The sequence below is a fragment of the Periophthalmus magnuspinnatus genome, chromosome 18 (genome assembly GCF_009829125.3).
Source record: "Periophthalmus magnuspinnatus isolate fPerMag1 chromosome 18, fPerMag1.2.pri, whole genome shotgun sequence".
NCBI lineage: Eukaryota > Metazoa > Chordata > Actinopteri > Gobiiformes > Gobiidae > Periophthalmus > Periophthalmus magnuspinnatus.
In genome coordinates, this window is record NC_047143.1 from 6,196,646 (window position 1) to 6,210,323 (window position 13,678).

A 13,678-nucleotide genomic window follows, 5' to 3' on the forward strand; every position below is an offset into this window, starting at 1 on the left:
AAGTACTTCACATAAAAGTAAACACAAAACAATAAAAACAACAACAAATATACAGCTAACACAATACATATGAAAATTACAAGAAAACATCAAGATATCTTGTCTGGCTAGTATTAAATGTCAGGAAGAAGAGGTGAGCTTTCAGTCTAGTCTTGAACTCTGTTAAAAACTGAGAGGATCTGACAGACAGAGGGCGCTATTTCATAGTCTGGGCACTGCCACAGAAAAGGCTCTGTCACCTAAAAGGACTTGAGTCTGGCTTTGGGCACAGCAGGAGGAGCTGGTCAGCTGACCTTAGGGCTGCAACAGCTCCCTCAAATAAAGAGAACCCATTGATTGCACACTTTTAAACACAATAACATTTTGAACCTGATATGAAACAGGAGCCAGTGCTGATGTGTCTGGTCTCTTAGGTTTTGAGCAGACAAGCTGCATCGTTCTGGACATTCTGTAAGTGCTGCAGGGAGCCCTTGTCCATCCCCCCAAAACTACAATAATCCAGAAAGATCCATACTATTTTATCTAGTATATTTCATAAACAGAGCAGTTTCCAAGTGCTGCACAATATAGGTTTAAAATACGAAGGATATATAAAATAAAGCTTTACTTAACTCCACTAGTCCCCATTAAGGCAATAAAACCAGTCAAATCAAATAAGAGAAAAAAATATCAATAAATAAAAGAATAAAAACACCCAGTGTTAAAAAGCCAGAGAAGAAAAGTGGGTCTTTCATAATGCTGTCATGCTATTGACAAAGCATTTGTTGACTTCACCTTTAACTGGAAATATCTGTTCATTCCTGCTCAGGTTTCACAATGTTCATCTGATGATAAATTGACTGAATGCCTTTCGATGGTGTCATATGAGAGCTTACAGGCACCAAAAATCACTGCCAAAATATGATTTCTGCAGAGTCAAAAATCAACGCACCAAACTATTGCTTATCTCAGGTTAAGAAGTTATACATGTTGTTCTGAATGTTATGAGACAGAGAAATAACATCTTGACTCCGGATCAGAGCCTCTTTTTGAATTCCAATAGGAGTGTGCAGGTCTGACACATCTGAGAAACAGGTGATACAAATCAGCGGCTGGTGGTTAGGTGCATTATTGTTAAAAATGTGTTGACCGGATTTCATAAACATCTACTGTATCAAATATGATACAAACATATATTTGTACTTACTCAAGTACAAAGTAATGCTCCAAGAAGTTACTCAAGTTACAACTTAAAGAGTAACTGTCAAGGCGTAACATCGAATGTGAAGATAATGCCATTGGAAAAACACAATGAATAATAATAATGATGATAATAATAATAATAATAATAATAATAATAATAATAATAATAACAATAATAATAATAATAATAATAATAATAATAATAATAATAATAATAATAATAATAATAATAATAATAATAATAATAATAATAATAATAATTTGACTTGTGCACTCTCTCTGTGCACTTGGTCAGCTTTTTTATGGAGGCTAAAAACCACAGAGACTCGGCTTCATAAAAAGGAAATCAAAAGCTTTTTTTTGATTGATTGAGCATGTCATTTCCAGAGGAGTGTGTACTGTAGAAGAAACTAGAGAACCCAAAGGAAATCTATGCAGAGGAGAACATGAGCACTACATACAGAAAGGCCCCACTCAGTCTGAGAAGCAAAACCATAACCTTCTTGATGTGAGGCACCAAGTCACCCATAATTTCCTGGCAAAACAACTAAACATGAACATTAAAATAAGTTAAAAAAAACAAAAACAAAAAAAACAAAAAACATACATACAAAAATATTCAGACATGCCTTCTATGGATTAGTTTTGGTTATCAAAACAGAAACTGATTTCAGAGTGCTGGTTACCATTAAAAGAGACACCATATTTACCACGAGAAAAAGGAAGTTTGTATTTTTTAGCCAAAAAACAGTTGGGAAAAAACTGTTTATCGTGTCCAAAAAGGCATTAAATAGATATGGTATAATGATCAGCTGTTACCATGGTGACACAATTGATGATTAGCAAATCCTGCACAGGAAAAAATACAAAATGGATTTAGACACATTTTCAGGAGCCCGTGATCAATAAAAGCATTCATGGTCCTGTTTAGATGTTTGATTTTGAACAAAGACGAGAGTAGCTAACTGAAAAACTGTTGGCTAATGCTTTCTAGCTACTGACTATAATATAATTTGAGAATGACTTGTTTAGCAGCACAAATCAGCTCACTTGGTGTAGTTCCATTTAAGTCAGTTCTTACTGATCAGATTGTGTTAAAATAAAGCATATTAAAGTCTATTTTGAGCAACAAAGGTTCAGACAGAGCAGTGCCTCTTGTTGACAAAAAACATAAACAAATGTTAATACAATGATTCTTTGCTGTACTGAAGAAATATATCATGATAGTTTTCTGTTCTTTGTAGACTTCCTAGAAGTAAAAAAATAACTAACCAATTGTAGATTTTTTTTAGTTGTGGACTCTCAGTTCTCTAAAGCAGGGTCAGCTAAAGTAGTAAATTTGAGGCTTTCGGAGAATAAACGTTGGACAATGAAATGAAAATGTCTTGGTCAGCTTTTTGAAGGAGGAACTAAACATTGTTCTGAATTATTGGGCTCAAAGATGTTTCTCTAAGTTCATTTCTCACATCTGAAACCAACTGATCAACATTCAACAACCAGGTGCAAGTAAGTATTAAATATTATATATATATATATATATATAGAGAGAGAGAGAGAGAGAGAGAGAGAGAGAGAGAGAGAGAGAGAGAGAGAGAGAGAGAGAGAGAGAGAGAGAGAGAGAGAGAGAGAGAGAGAGAGAGAGAGAGAGAGACAGAGAGAGACAGAGAGACAGATGGACAGAATACTCACAATGATTACACCCACAATGCAAAACTTTGTAACACTTTACCCATATAATCAATAATCATGGTAGGCCTTTGGATTTTCAAGTTTGTATATTTCTGTCAAAGATTAATTGCTCATAGTTATACAACCCCCATTATATATACATTCTATCTATCTATCTATCTATCTATCTATCTATCTATCTATCTATCTATCTGTCCATCTCTCTATCTCTCTCTCTCCAGTCAGAGAGAGAGAGAGAGACTGGTGATTGGAGCTGAGCCTGGTAATAATTGGCTTAAGAATAAGATCAATATTCCTTCTGTGATGTGGTCAGCCTTCTGTTGCTATAGCAACAGAGAACAAAAGTGGCTCGCGAGTGCACACTGGGCCAACAATGTCAAAGATTCTTCAAAGTTCTTAGAAACACGGACATTAAATGAGCTGTATAAGGAATTCAGTAAAGACACAGATTTTAAACTGTGTTTTTCTTCTAAAGATGAGTGTCCTCTTGACAACACAGTCAAGAAATTTTATCCAGACCTTTATGTAAAGTGCGAATGTCCTGTCAAAAACTTTGACAAACCTCACAAAAACAAACCAAAAAAAACAACAAAAACTCACCTGGTGATAATTTATTTGACAAAAACTTACCTGACAAACACTCACCTGGTGATACTGCACCTGACAATAATGTACCTGACCATAATGCACCTGACAATAATGCACCTGACGATAATGCACCTGACGATAATGCACCTGACGATAATGCACCTGGTGATACTGCACCTGACAATAATGCACCTGACGATAATGCACCTGGTGATAATGCACCTGACAATATTGCACCTGGTGATACTGCACCTGACAATAATGCACCTGACAATAATGCACCTGGTGATAATGAAACTCATGAAAATATGGTGACCACGGCAATAAAGAAGATAAAATAATACTTGTCTGCAACTCATGAGAGGATTTATTCATTGTTCCAAGAAATGAAAAGGTGGGTGTTTGAATAGCTCTTGTTCTGGAAAAGGTAAAACTAATGAAGTGTAATTGTGCTTGCTTAATGATGAAAATAACACCAACATTTTTTATAGATATGCTAATGTCTGTATTGCTGTTCTAAGAATCACACAAATGAAAATAAGATTTGTCCTGTTTTTGCTACTGACAACAAGTCACTTCATCTGTAAATTGACGCCTTGATTGATGCTTCCTTGTATTTGAATCAATACAATAAATCAACATTATCTTTTTCAGAAGTATTTGACTGGTTAACTTGGTGCATGAACAAAGAGTAGTCCCTTTATAAACAAGTCTCTACACATTTGTATTCTCAAAACACTGTTTCATACATCCCAGAATTATTTAATATGGTTGAATTATATGGTCATTTTAAAATTAGTTTTGTCCACAGAAAAGACTCAATCGTCGTTTACCCAAAATGAAATTGGTTCCACAGATTGTGCACTCTCAGTTCTCTAAAAAGACTCAAGTGCTGCCATTTCATAGAATAAAGACAAGACACATCAAAATAAAAATGTCTTGATCATCTTTTTTTATGGAGGCTAAAAACCACAGAGACTCGGCTTCATAAAAAGGAAATCAAAAGCTTTTTTTTAATTGATTGAGCATGTCATTTCCAGAGGAGTGTGTACTGTAGTAGAAACTAGAGAACCCAAAGGAAATCTATGCAGAGGAGAACATGAGCACTACATACAGAAAGGCCCCACTCAGTCTGAGAAGCAAAACCATAACCTACTTGCTGTGAGGCACCAAGTCACCCATAATTTCCTGGCAAATCAACTAAACATGAACACTAAAATAAGTAAAAACAAAAAACAAAAACAAAAAAACATACATACCAAAATATTCAGACATGCCTTCTATGGATTAGTTTTGGTTATCAAAATAGAAACTGATTTCAGAGTGCTGGTTACCATTAAAAGGGACACCACATTGATCTATTCTGGAAACGAGAGGACCTGTTCAAGGGAAATGTCCCGCACCTGAGCAGAGGTGGAGTGAGAGTGTTGACGGATAACCTCCTCCACACTCCCCCAGCGAAAAAAGCCATCACCAGCACCACAACCATCTCCCCCAGCGAAGGATTCAGCAGCACCATCACCTCCCCAAAAGAACAAATCACCACCACCTTCAAAAGTGAAGGATGCATCTCCAGCGTCACTTCCCCCAGGGCCCACATCACAGGCCTTGAACCTGTCTGTGACAGCCCCAGCAGAGGTTTCAGTTGGAGCAGTACCCACATCCCTTCCCCTGCCCACAGACCAGCCCTGGGTCCCCTTTGCTACATCTACTCCCTCTAGGGACTCTTCACTCTCCTTTTCCTCCCCACCTTCATCTATGGCCCTTCCCGACCATCTAGAAAGTCTCATCAGATCAGGAATTAAGATGGCTCCCCTCACACCTAATGCGCGATCGAGAGTTCTGGCATCAACTATGCTGAACTCTTCCCTGTACCCACCTATCCCCCCTCGTCTTTCACCCAAACTCCCCCCCCCCCCCCCCCCCCCCCCCCCCGCTCCGCCTCCTCGACATTCACCTGGTCCCTCACCCAAACTCCCCCCAGCTCCTCTTTGACGCTCACCTAGTCCCTCATCCAAACTCCCCCCAGCTCCTCTTTGACGCTCACCTAGTCCCTCACCCAAACTCCCCCCAGCTCGCCCTTCCCTGCCCTCCCCCAGAGCTGTTATCAACAAGAGCTAGGACACACAGGGCCTCTGCTGTCTCAGGACATACAGTCATGATAAAAATAATATCATGCTGAGGCCCTGTGATGGAGCTATATCTACAGTTACACCACATAGACTGATTAACAGAAGAACAGTTAGACTGTCCAATCAGAGACATTTAGTTCACATTCCCTGTAAGAAGATAACATCCAGTCCTACTGAAACTAATCTGAAACTTGCTGTGCTTAATGTCAGATCTTTATGTAACAAGTCCTTTTTAATTAATGATTTCATTTCCTTTTTTAATCTTGATTTTATGTTTTTAACTGAAACATGGCTCGACAAAAACACAGGTAATGCAGTTCTAGTGGAATCAACTCCACCCAACTTCAAATTTGAATCTGAAACACGACTAAACAAAAAAGGTGGAGGTGTCTGTGCATTTTTTAGACATAATTTAGTTACTCACAGATTGTCATTTGGGGCATTTTCATCTTTTGAGTATGTTTCATTTAAAATGAAGCTAAAGCAATCCCCCTCCATACTCTAATTAGTCATATACAAACCTCCCCAGCACTGTCTGAGTTTTATTGATGATTTTACTGAGATGCTTTCAGTCGTATGCACAGACTTTGATGGTTTAGTCATTACAGGTGATTTTAATGTACATGTGGATAATGTGTTTGACAGAAACACTAAAGAGCTCAGTTTTGTCCTTGAAACCTTTGATCTGACGCAGCATGTCAGCGAGCCCACCCACAACAGAGGACACACTCTGGACCTGCTCATTACAAAAGGAGTAAATATTTCAAATGTCAGTGTGGTGGATGTTGCTCTGTCTGATCATTTCTATGTCTTCTTTGACCTGTCTGTTATTCCCAAACCAGCGGCTGGTCCTGCAGTTGTTCGAAGGAAACACATAAATGATAAAACAGGTGCACTGTTCATGGAAATGATACACTTTGAAAATGCCTCATGTTCTGATGTTGATGATTTGTTGAACTCTGTAACTTCAAGTGTTTTGAATGTTCTGGACACCATTGCCCCAATGAAGGTTAAAATGGTTAAAGATAAGCAGAACGCGCCATGGGGGAATGATGACTCGGTCAGGGCACGGAAAAGGGAATGCCGGAGGGCCGAGAGGGAATGGAGCAAGTCAAAGCTCCAGGTTCATTATGAGATTTACAGAAAAAAAATGCACATGTACAACCACAGTTTATGTAGAACAAGGCAAAGGTATTTTTCTGACATTATTGGAAGTTGTAGTAACAACTCTCGTGTCCTGTTTGCAATGGTAAACAGATTAACAAACCCTCCAGCTCTGCTGCCGTTAGAACTAATTTCCACAACTAAGTGCAATGAGTTTGCAGTGTTCTTTAATGACAAGTTTCAGGGCATTAAAAATGCCATAAATCCCACAACGCAAATAACACCTCAGCAGCCACCTAGACACTTAGAGCTCACTCACTTTGCACCTGTAACTGACAAAACTGTCCAAGAGATTGTCACCAGTCTGAGTTCATCTACATGCTGCCTCGATGTGTTACCCACTAAATTTCTAAAGTCTGTGCTCAACAGTTTGCTATCACCACTCACTCTCATAGTTAATATGTCACTTCAATCTGGAACATTCCCAAGAGCTTTGAAAATGTCATGATCTGCACCGTCCGCTCCACATTTTGCCTCCTGTCCTGCTCCTTCCCTCCCTTACCTGCCGGAGCTGGGCTGAGCTCCTGGCTCCTCCTGCGCGCACCTGCAGCTCATCAGCGCAATTACCTCCACCTGCTGCGGAGCATAAGAGGAGCTGGGGCCAGATACTCGGGGTGAGATCGTCTGCGTTTCCTCACCCTGTCTGTCAAGTCTTTGTCTGTGGGATCCTACGGGTGTCTTCGCCTCCTGTCCTGTCTTGGTCTCCGGCTTGTTTCCTGTCACCTGCCCTGGCTCCCGCTTGCTGGATTACTCCTTCTTGGTCCTTCCTGTTCCCGCGCCTTGTCCTGTCGTGCTCCGGCCCTGGATATCTCCTGCCCGCTCTGCCCTACGCCCGTCTGGTCTGCCTCCCGCTACCTACGTCCCATGTGAGATAAATGAACTTTCTGAACTGTCTTGTGCACTAATTGTAAATAAACACCATAAATCTGCCCCGAGTCTGCACTCTTTGGTCCGCTACACCCACCGTCATGACAGAACAATCTCGCCACAATGGACCAAGCGGATTCGGGGCCAGATCAGATGCACCGCCCGGCATTCCCCCACCACGGACAATTCATCGGACCATACAACTTGCCCACCCTGCTTACCTGCCTGTCTCCTGTTCACGGGCCTGTTCCCCGCTTGCTGTCCTGTCCCAACCGGTCCACTCCCAACCTGTCCTCTCCTCGCCTGGACCGTTGTAGCTCCGCTGGACATCGTTTTCCGTCCAGGGACCTCCTTGTGTCATCTGCCCCTCATCTGGACCGTTGCAGCTCCGCTGGACACCGTTCTCCGTCCAGGGACCTCCTCGTGTCATCTGCCCCTCACCTGGACCGTTGTAGCTCCGCTGGACACTGTTCTCCGTCCAGGGACCTCCTTGTGTCATCTGCCCCTCGCCTGGACCGTTGCAGCTCCGCTGGACACCGTTTCCCGTCCAGGGACCTCCTCGTGTCATCTGCCCCTCGCCTGGACCGTTGTAGCTCCGCTGGACACCGTTTCCCATCCAGGGACCTCCTCGTGTCATCTGCCCCTCTTCTGGACCGTCGCAGCTCCGCTGGACACCGTTTCCCGTCCAGGGACCTCCTCGTGTCATCTGCCCCTCGTCAGGACTGTTGCAGCTCCGCTGGACACTGTTCTCTGTCCAGGGACCTTCTCGTGTCCTCTGCCCCCTCGGTGGGACCCTCGCAGCTCCACTGGACAAAGCTTTCCGTCCAGAGACCTCATTGTGTCTTCCACCCTTTGCCCGGACCGTTGTTGCCCCACTAGACAGTACCCCTTCTTCCCCAAATTCAACCGGTCCGCACCAGTGACATTTTTCCCGCCGTCCGGCTCCCCTCCGCCCACCCGTATCAATTTTTTGGGCCACCAGGCGGTGGCCCTTAGGGGGGGGTTCTGTCATGATCCGCACCGTCTGCTCTACATTTTACCTCCTGTCCTGCTCCTTCCCTCCCTCACCTGCCGGAGCAGGGCTGAGCTCCTGGCTCCTCCTGCAGCTCATCAGCGCAATTACCTCCACCTGCTGCGGAGCGTAAGAGGAGCTGGGGCCAGACACTCGGGGCGAGATCGTCTGCGTTTCCTCACCCTGTCTGTCAAGTCTTTGTCTGCGGGATCCTACGGGTGTCTTCGCCTCCTGTCCTGTCTTGGTCTCCGGCTTGTTTCCCGTCACCTGCCCTGGCTCCCGCTTGCTGGATTACTCCTGCTCGGTCCTTCCTGTTCCCGCGCCTTGCCCTGTCGTGCTCCGGCCCTGGATGTCTCCTGCCTGCTCTGCCCTACGCCTGTCTGGTCTGCCTCCCGCTACCTACGTCCCCTGTGAGATTAATGAACTTTCTGAACTGTCTTGTGCACTAATTGTAAATAAACACCGTAAATCTGCCCCAAGTCTGCACTCTTTGGTCCGCTACACCCACCGTCACAACAGAAAACTGAGGTTATCAAGCCACTCCTAAAGAAGAGCAGTCTTGATGCCACAATATTGAACAATTACCGACCAATCTCAAATCTGCCGTTTTTAGGCAAAGTCCTCGAAAAAGTTGTTTACCAACAGCTTATTAACTTCCTCGAAATTAACAACTCCTTTGATGTCTTCCAATCAGGTTTTAGACCCACCACAGCACTGAGACTGCTCTTATCAAGGTGACAAATGACATCCGCCTGAACACTGATGCAGGCAAAGTCTCATGATCCTGTTAGATCAGAGTGCTGCCTTTGACACTGTTGATCATGAGATCCTCTTACAGAGACTAGAGGACTGGGTGGGCATCTCTGGTACGGCACTAAATTGGTTCAAGTCCTATTTAGAAAAGAGGGAGCACTTTGTTGAAATTGGAAAATGTATATCAGATAAAATGTCCTTGACCTGTGGGGTGCACCAGGGTTCAATCCTGGGACCCCTGCTGTTCAATCTCTACATGCTGCCGTTAGGCCAATTAATACGCAGCAATAATGTGTCCTACCACAACTATGCAGATGACACTCAGATCTATGTCTCACTGGCAGCAGGTGAATATGGACCAGTGGATTCACTCTGCCACTGCATCCAACAGATCAGTGTGTGGATGCAAAACAACTTTCTTCTGCTAAACTCGGACAAGACTGAAGTCATCATCTTTGGCCCACAGAAACATAGAGAAAGTGTCAGCAGTCACCTCCTGTCTCTCTCTCTAAAACCTTCAACTCAGGCTAGAAATCTAGGGGTAATAATGGACTCAGACTTGAACTTTAACAGTCACATCAAATCAATAACATCTGCAGCTTTTTACCACCTAAAGAACATTGCAAAAATCAAAGGTATACCATCAAAGCCTGACTAAGAGAGACTGCATTTCCAGTAGGTTAGAATACTGTAATGGCCTGCTCACTGGCCTCTCCAAACGAGCCTTAACACAGCTGCAGTACATCCAGAACGCTGCTGCTCGGGTCCTGACTCGAACCAGGAAGTATGAGCACATAGGTCCTGTGCTCAGGTCTCTGCACTGGCTTCCTGTAGCTCAAAGAATAGACTTTAAAGCAGCTCTGCTTGTTTATAAGTCTCTCCATGGCCTAAGTCCTAGGTACATCTCCGACATGTTAGTGCCATATGAACCATCTCGCACTCTGAGGACTTCAGGGACCGGCCTCCTGCTGGTGCCCAGAGTCAGGACTGAACATGGGGAATTAGCGTTTAAGTTTTATGCAGCTAAAACCTGGAACGGTCTTCCTGAAGATGTGAGACAGGCCTCTACTTTGACAATGTTTAAATCGAGGCTCAAAATGGTTCTGTTCAGCTGTGCATACGACTGAAAGGTTTTTATTCTGCACTCTTCTCTTTTAATGGTAAATTTATGATGATTATTTGTGATTATTTATGTTTTGATTTGTGTGATTTTAATGTCTTTCTTATTCTGTAAAGCACTTTGAATTACCTTGTGTACAAATTGTGCTATACAAATAAGCTTGCCTTGCCTTGCCACATTTACCATGAGAAAAAGGAAGTTTGTATTTTGTAGCCAAAAAACTGTTGTGAAAAAACTGTTTATCGTGTCCAAAAAGGCATTAAATAGATATGGTATAACGATCAGCTGTTACCATGGTGACACAATTGATGATTAGCAAATCCTGCACAGGAAAAAATACAAAATGGATTTAGACACATTTTCAGGAGCCTGTAATCAATTAAAGTGTTCATGGTCCTGTTTAGATGTTTGATTTTGAACAAAGACGAGAGTAGCTAACTGAAAAACTGTTGGCTAATGCTTTCTAGCTACTGACTATAATATAATTTGAGAATGACTTGTTTAGCAGCACAAATCAGCTCACTTGATGTAGTTCCATTTAAGTCAGTTCTTACTGATCAGATTGTGTTAAAATAAAGCATATTAAAGTCTATTTTGAGCAACAAAGGTTCAGACAGTGCAGTGCCTCTTGTTGACAGAAAACATAAACAAATGTTAATACAATGATTCTTTGCTGTACTGAAGAAATATATCATGATAGTTTTCTGTTCTTTGTAGACTTCCTAGAAGTAAAAAAAAAAAAAAAAAAAACCTAACCAATTGTAGATTTTTTTAGTTGTGGACTCTCAGTTCTCTAAAGCAGGGTCAGCTAAAGTAGTAAATTTGAGGCTTTCGGAGAATAAACGTTGGACAATGAAATGAAAATGTCTTGGTCAGCTTTTTGAAGGAGGAACTAAACATGGTTCAGAATTACTGTGCTCAAAGATGTTTCTCTAAGTTCATTTCTCACATCTGAAACCAACAGCTCAACATTCAACAACCAGGTGCAAATAAGGGATTTATTTATTAAATATTAAATATATGATTATTGATTATATGGGTAAGGTGTACCCATATTATTGATTATATGGGTAAGGTGTTACCAAGTTTTGCATTGTGGGTGTAATCATTGTGAGTATTCATATACAGGGAGGGGGATTTCTTTTCAGAACTCCACTCTATGTTCTGTATTTTTTATATGTTTAAATAACTCTTTTCTATTTCCTGCAGAAGTATTTGAAAATGGACCTACAGCGTCTGCTGCTCCCGTCTCTGCTGCTTTGGTCTCAGTCTCAGGCTGAAGTTGTGGACTCTGTCTCTGAGTGTACAGACTTCTTCCTCCATGAGACTCCTCCACAGATCCCTGGGGTGTTGGAGAATGGAGAGATAAAGGACCAGAACCGATACAAGCCAATCTGCCAAACGTATGCTGACCAGCGCAGGTTTTTCACTCTCTACGACACGAGAAACAAGATCCCGGTGTTTTCAGCATACATTTTCAAGGGCAACACCCCTGGAGCTTCTAGGCCAAAATCTCCTAAGTGGTTGATTGAATCACAGGTGATGTTATTACATTTCAATATTTTTATATAATCATAGTTTGGGTCACATTATAGTTTTACAGCCTTTTCAACAAGGCAGATTTATGTGTAGCCCATTTCACATTATTAGTAACATTAACTACCCATTGTGTAATATTTCAGCTAAAAAAAAGATTAAAATCAAATACTGAATTAAATACAGAGTTTTTATTTCTATGAAAAAGAAACAACCTGTAACTTCAACTGTAGAGCAGTACACCATCAGCTTGTCTTCATTGAAATACTTTGCATGGAATGTTCCACAGAACGGCATAAAACTGATTAAAACTTTTTTTAATCTCCATGGATTAATGTTGACGGAACCTGCCACCAGAAATCTTACGCAGTGCTGCTTTAAATAAATAATAGTTAATTTATTGCATCCAGCTAATGCACCAATATCCTTTTTGTTGCAGCTCGAACCCAACATGGAAGTCAAATGTGACAATAAGGTCTACAAAAACCAGGCAACTTTCAATAATTACAAAAATACACTGGAGTATGACAAAGGACATCTTTTTCCATGTTCCTATGGCTGTTCCCAAGAAGATATGGAATCAACTTTTGCTTTGACTAATATGGTCCCACAGGCAGGCTCATTCAACAAGGGAAGCTGGCAAAAGATGGAGAGCTGTATAAAATGTGTAATGGAGGAATATTGCAAAGATAGCAATGATAAAATTAAAGGGTATTTGGTGATTGGAGCTGAGCCTGGTAATAATCATCTCAACAGTAAAATCAATATTCCTTCTGTGATGTGGTCAGCCTTCTGTTGCTATAGCAACAGAGAACAAAAGTGGCTTGCGAGTGCACACTGGGCCAACAATGTCAAAGACTTGACAAAGGACCAGTTCATGAAAACACGGACATTAAATGAGCTGTATAAGGAATTCAGTAAAGACACAGATTTTAAACTGTTTTATTCTTCTGAAGATGAGTGTCCTGGTGATGATACAGTCACTGAGTTTTATCCACACCTTAAAAAAGGGTGCCAATGTCCAAAAACCTACCCCGACAACAATGCACCTAATGATAACTCCCCAGACAATAATGCACCTAATGATAACTCCCCAGACGATAATGCACCTAATGATAACTCCCCTGACGATAATGCACCTAATGATAACTCCCCTGACGATAATGCACCTAATGATAACTCCCCTGACGATAATGCACCTAATGATAAGTCCCCTGACGATAATGCACCTAATGATAACTCCCCTGACGATAATGCACCTAATGATAACTCACCCAACGATAATGTACCTAATGATAACTCCCCTGATGATAATGCACCTAATGATAACTTCCCTGATGATAATGCACCTAATGATAACTCCCCTGATGATAAAGCACCTAATGATAACTCCCCTGACGATAATGCACCTAATGATAACTCACCCAACGATAATGCACCTAATGATAACTCACCCAATGATAATGCACCTAATGATAACCCCCCCGTCAATAATCCACTCATCGACAATGAAAATCCTGAGAATATGGTGACTACAGTAATAAACAGCATGAGATCATACTTGTCTGCAGCTTATGATAGGGTTTATGCAGTGTTCCAGGAAATAAAAAGGCGAGTGTTTTAATAGGTCTTGTT

General features: G+C 41.7%; 1 protein-coding gene across 2 annotated transcripts in view; it reads right to left on the reverse strand.

Annotated features, from left to right (window-relative positions):
• LOC117386461 (acidic leucine-rich nuclear phosphoprotein 32 family member D-like) overlaps window positions 1-13,678 on the reverse strand; it is a 146,332-nt gene that overhangs the window by 82,874 nt on the left and 49,780 nt on the right. The gene's annotated exons all lie outside the window — the stretch shown is intronic.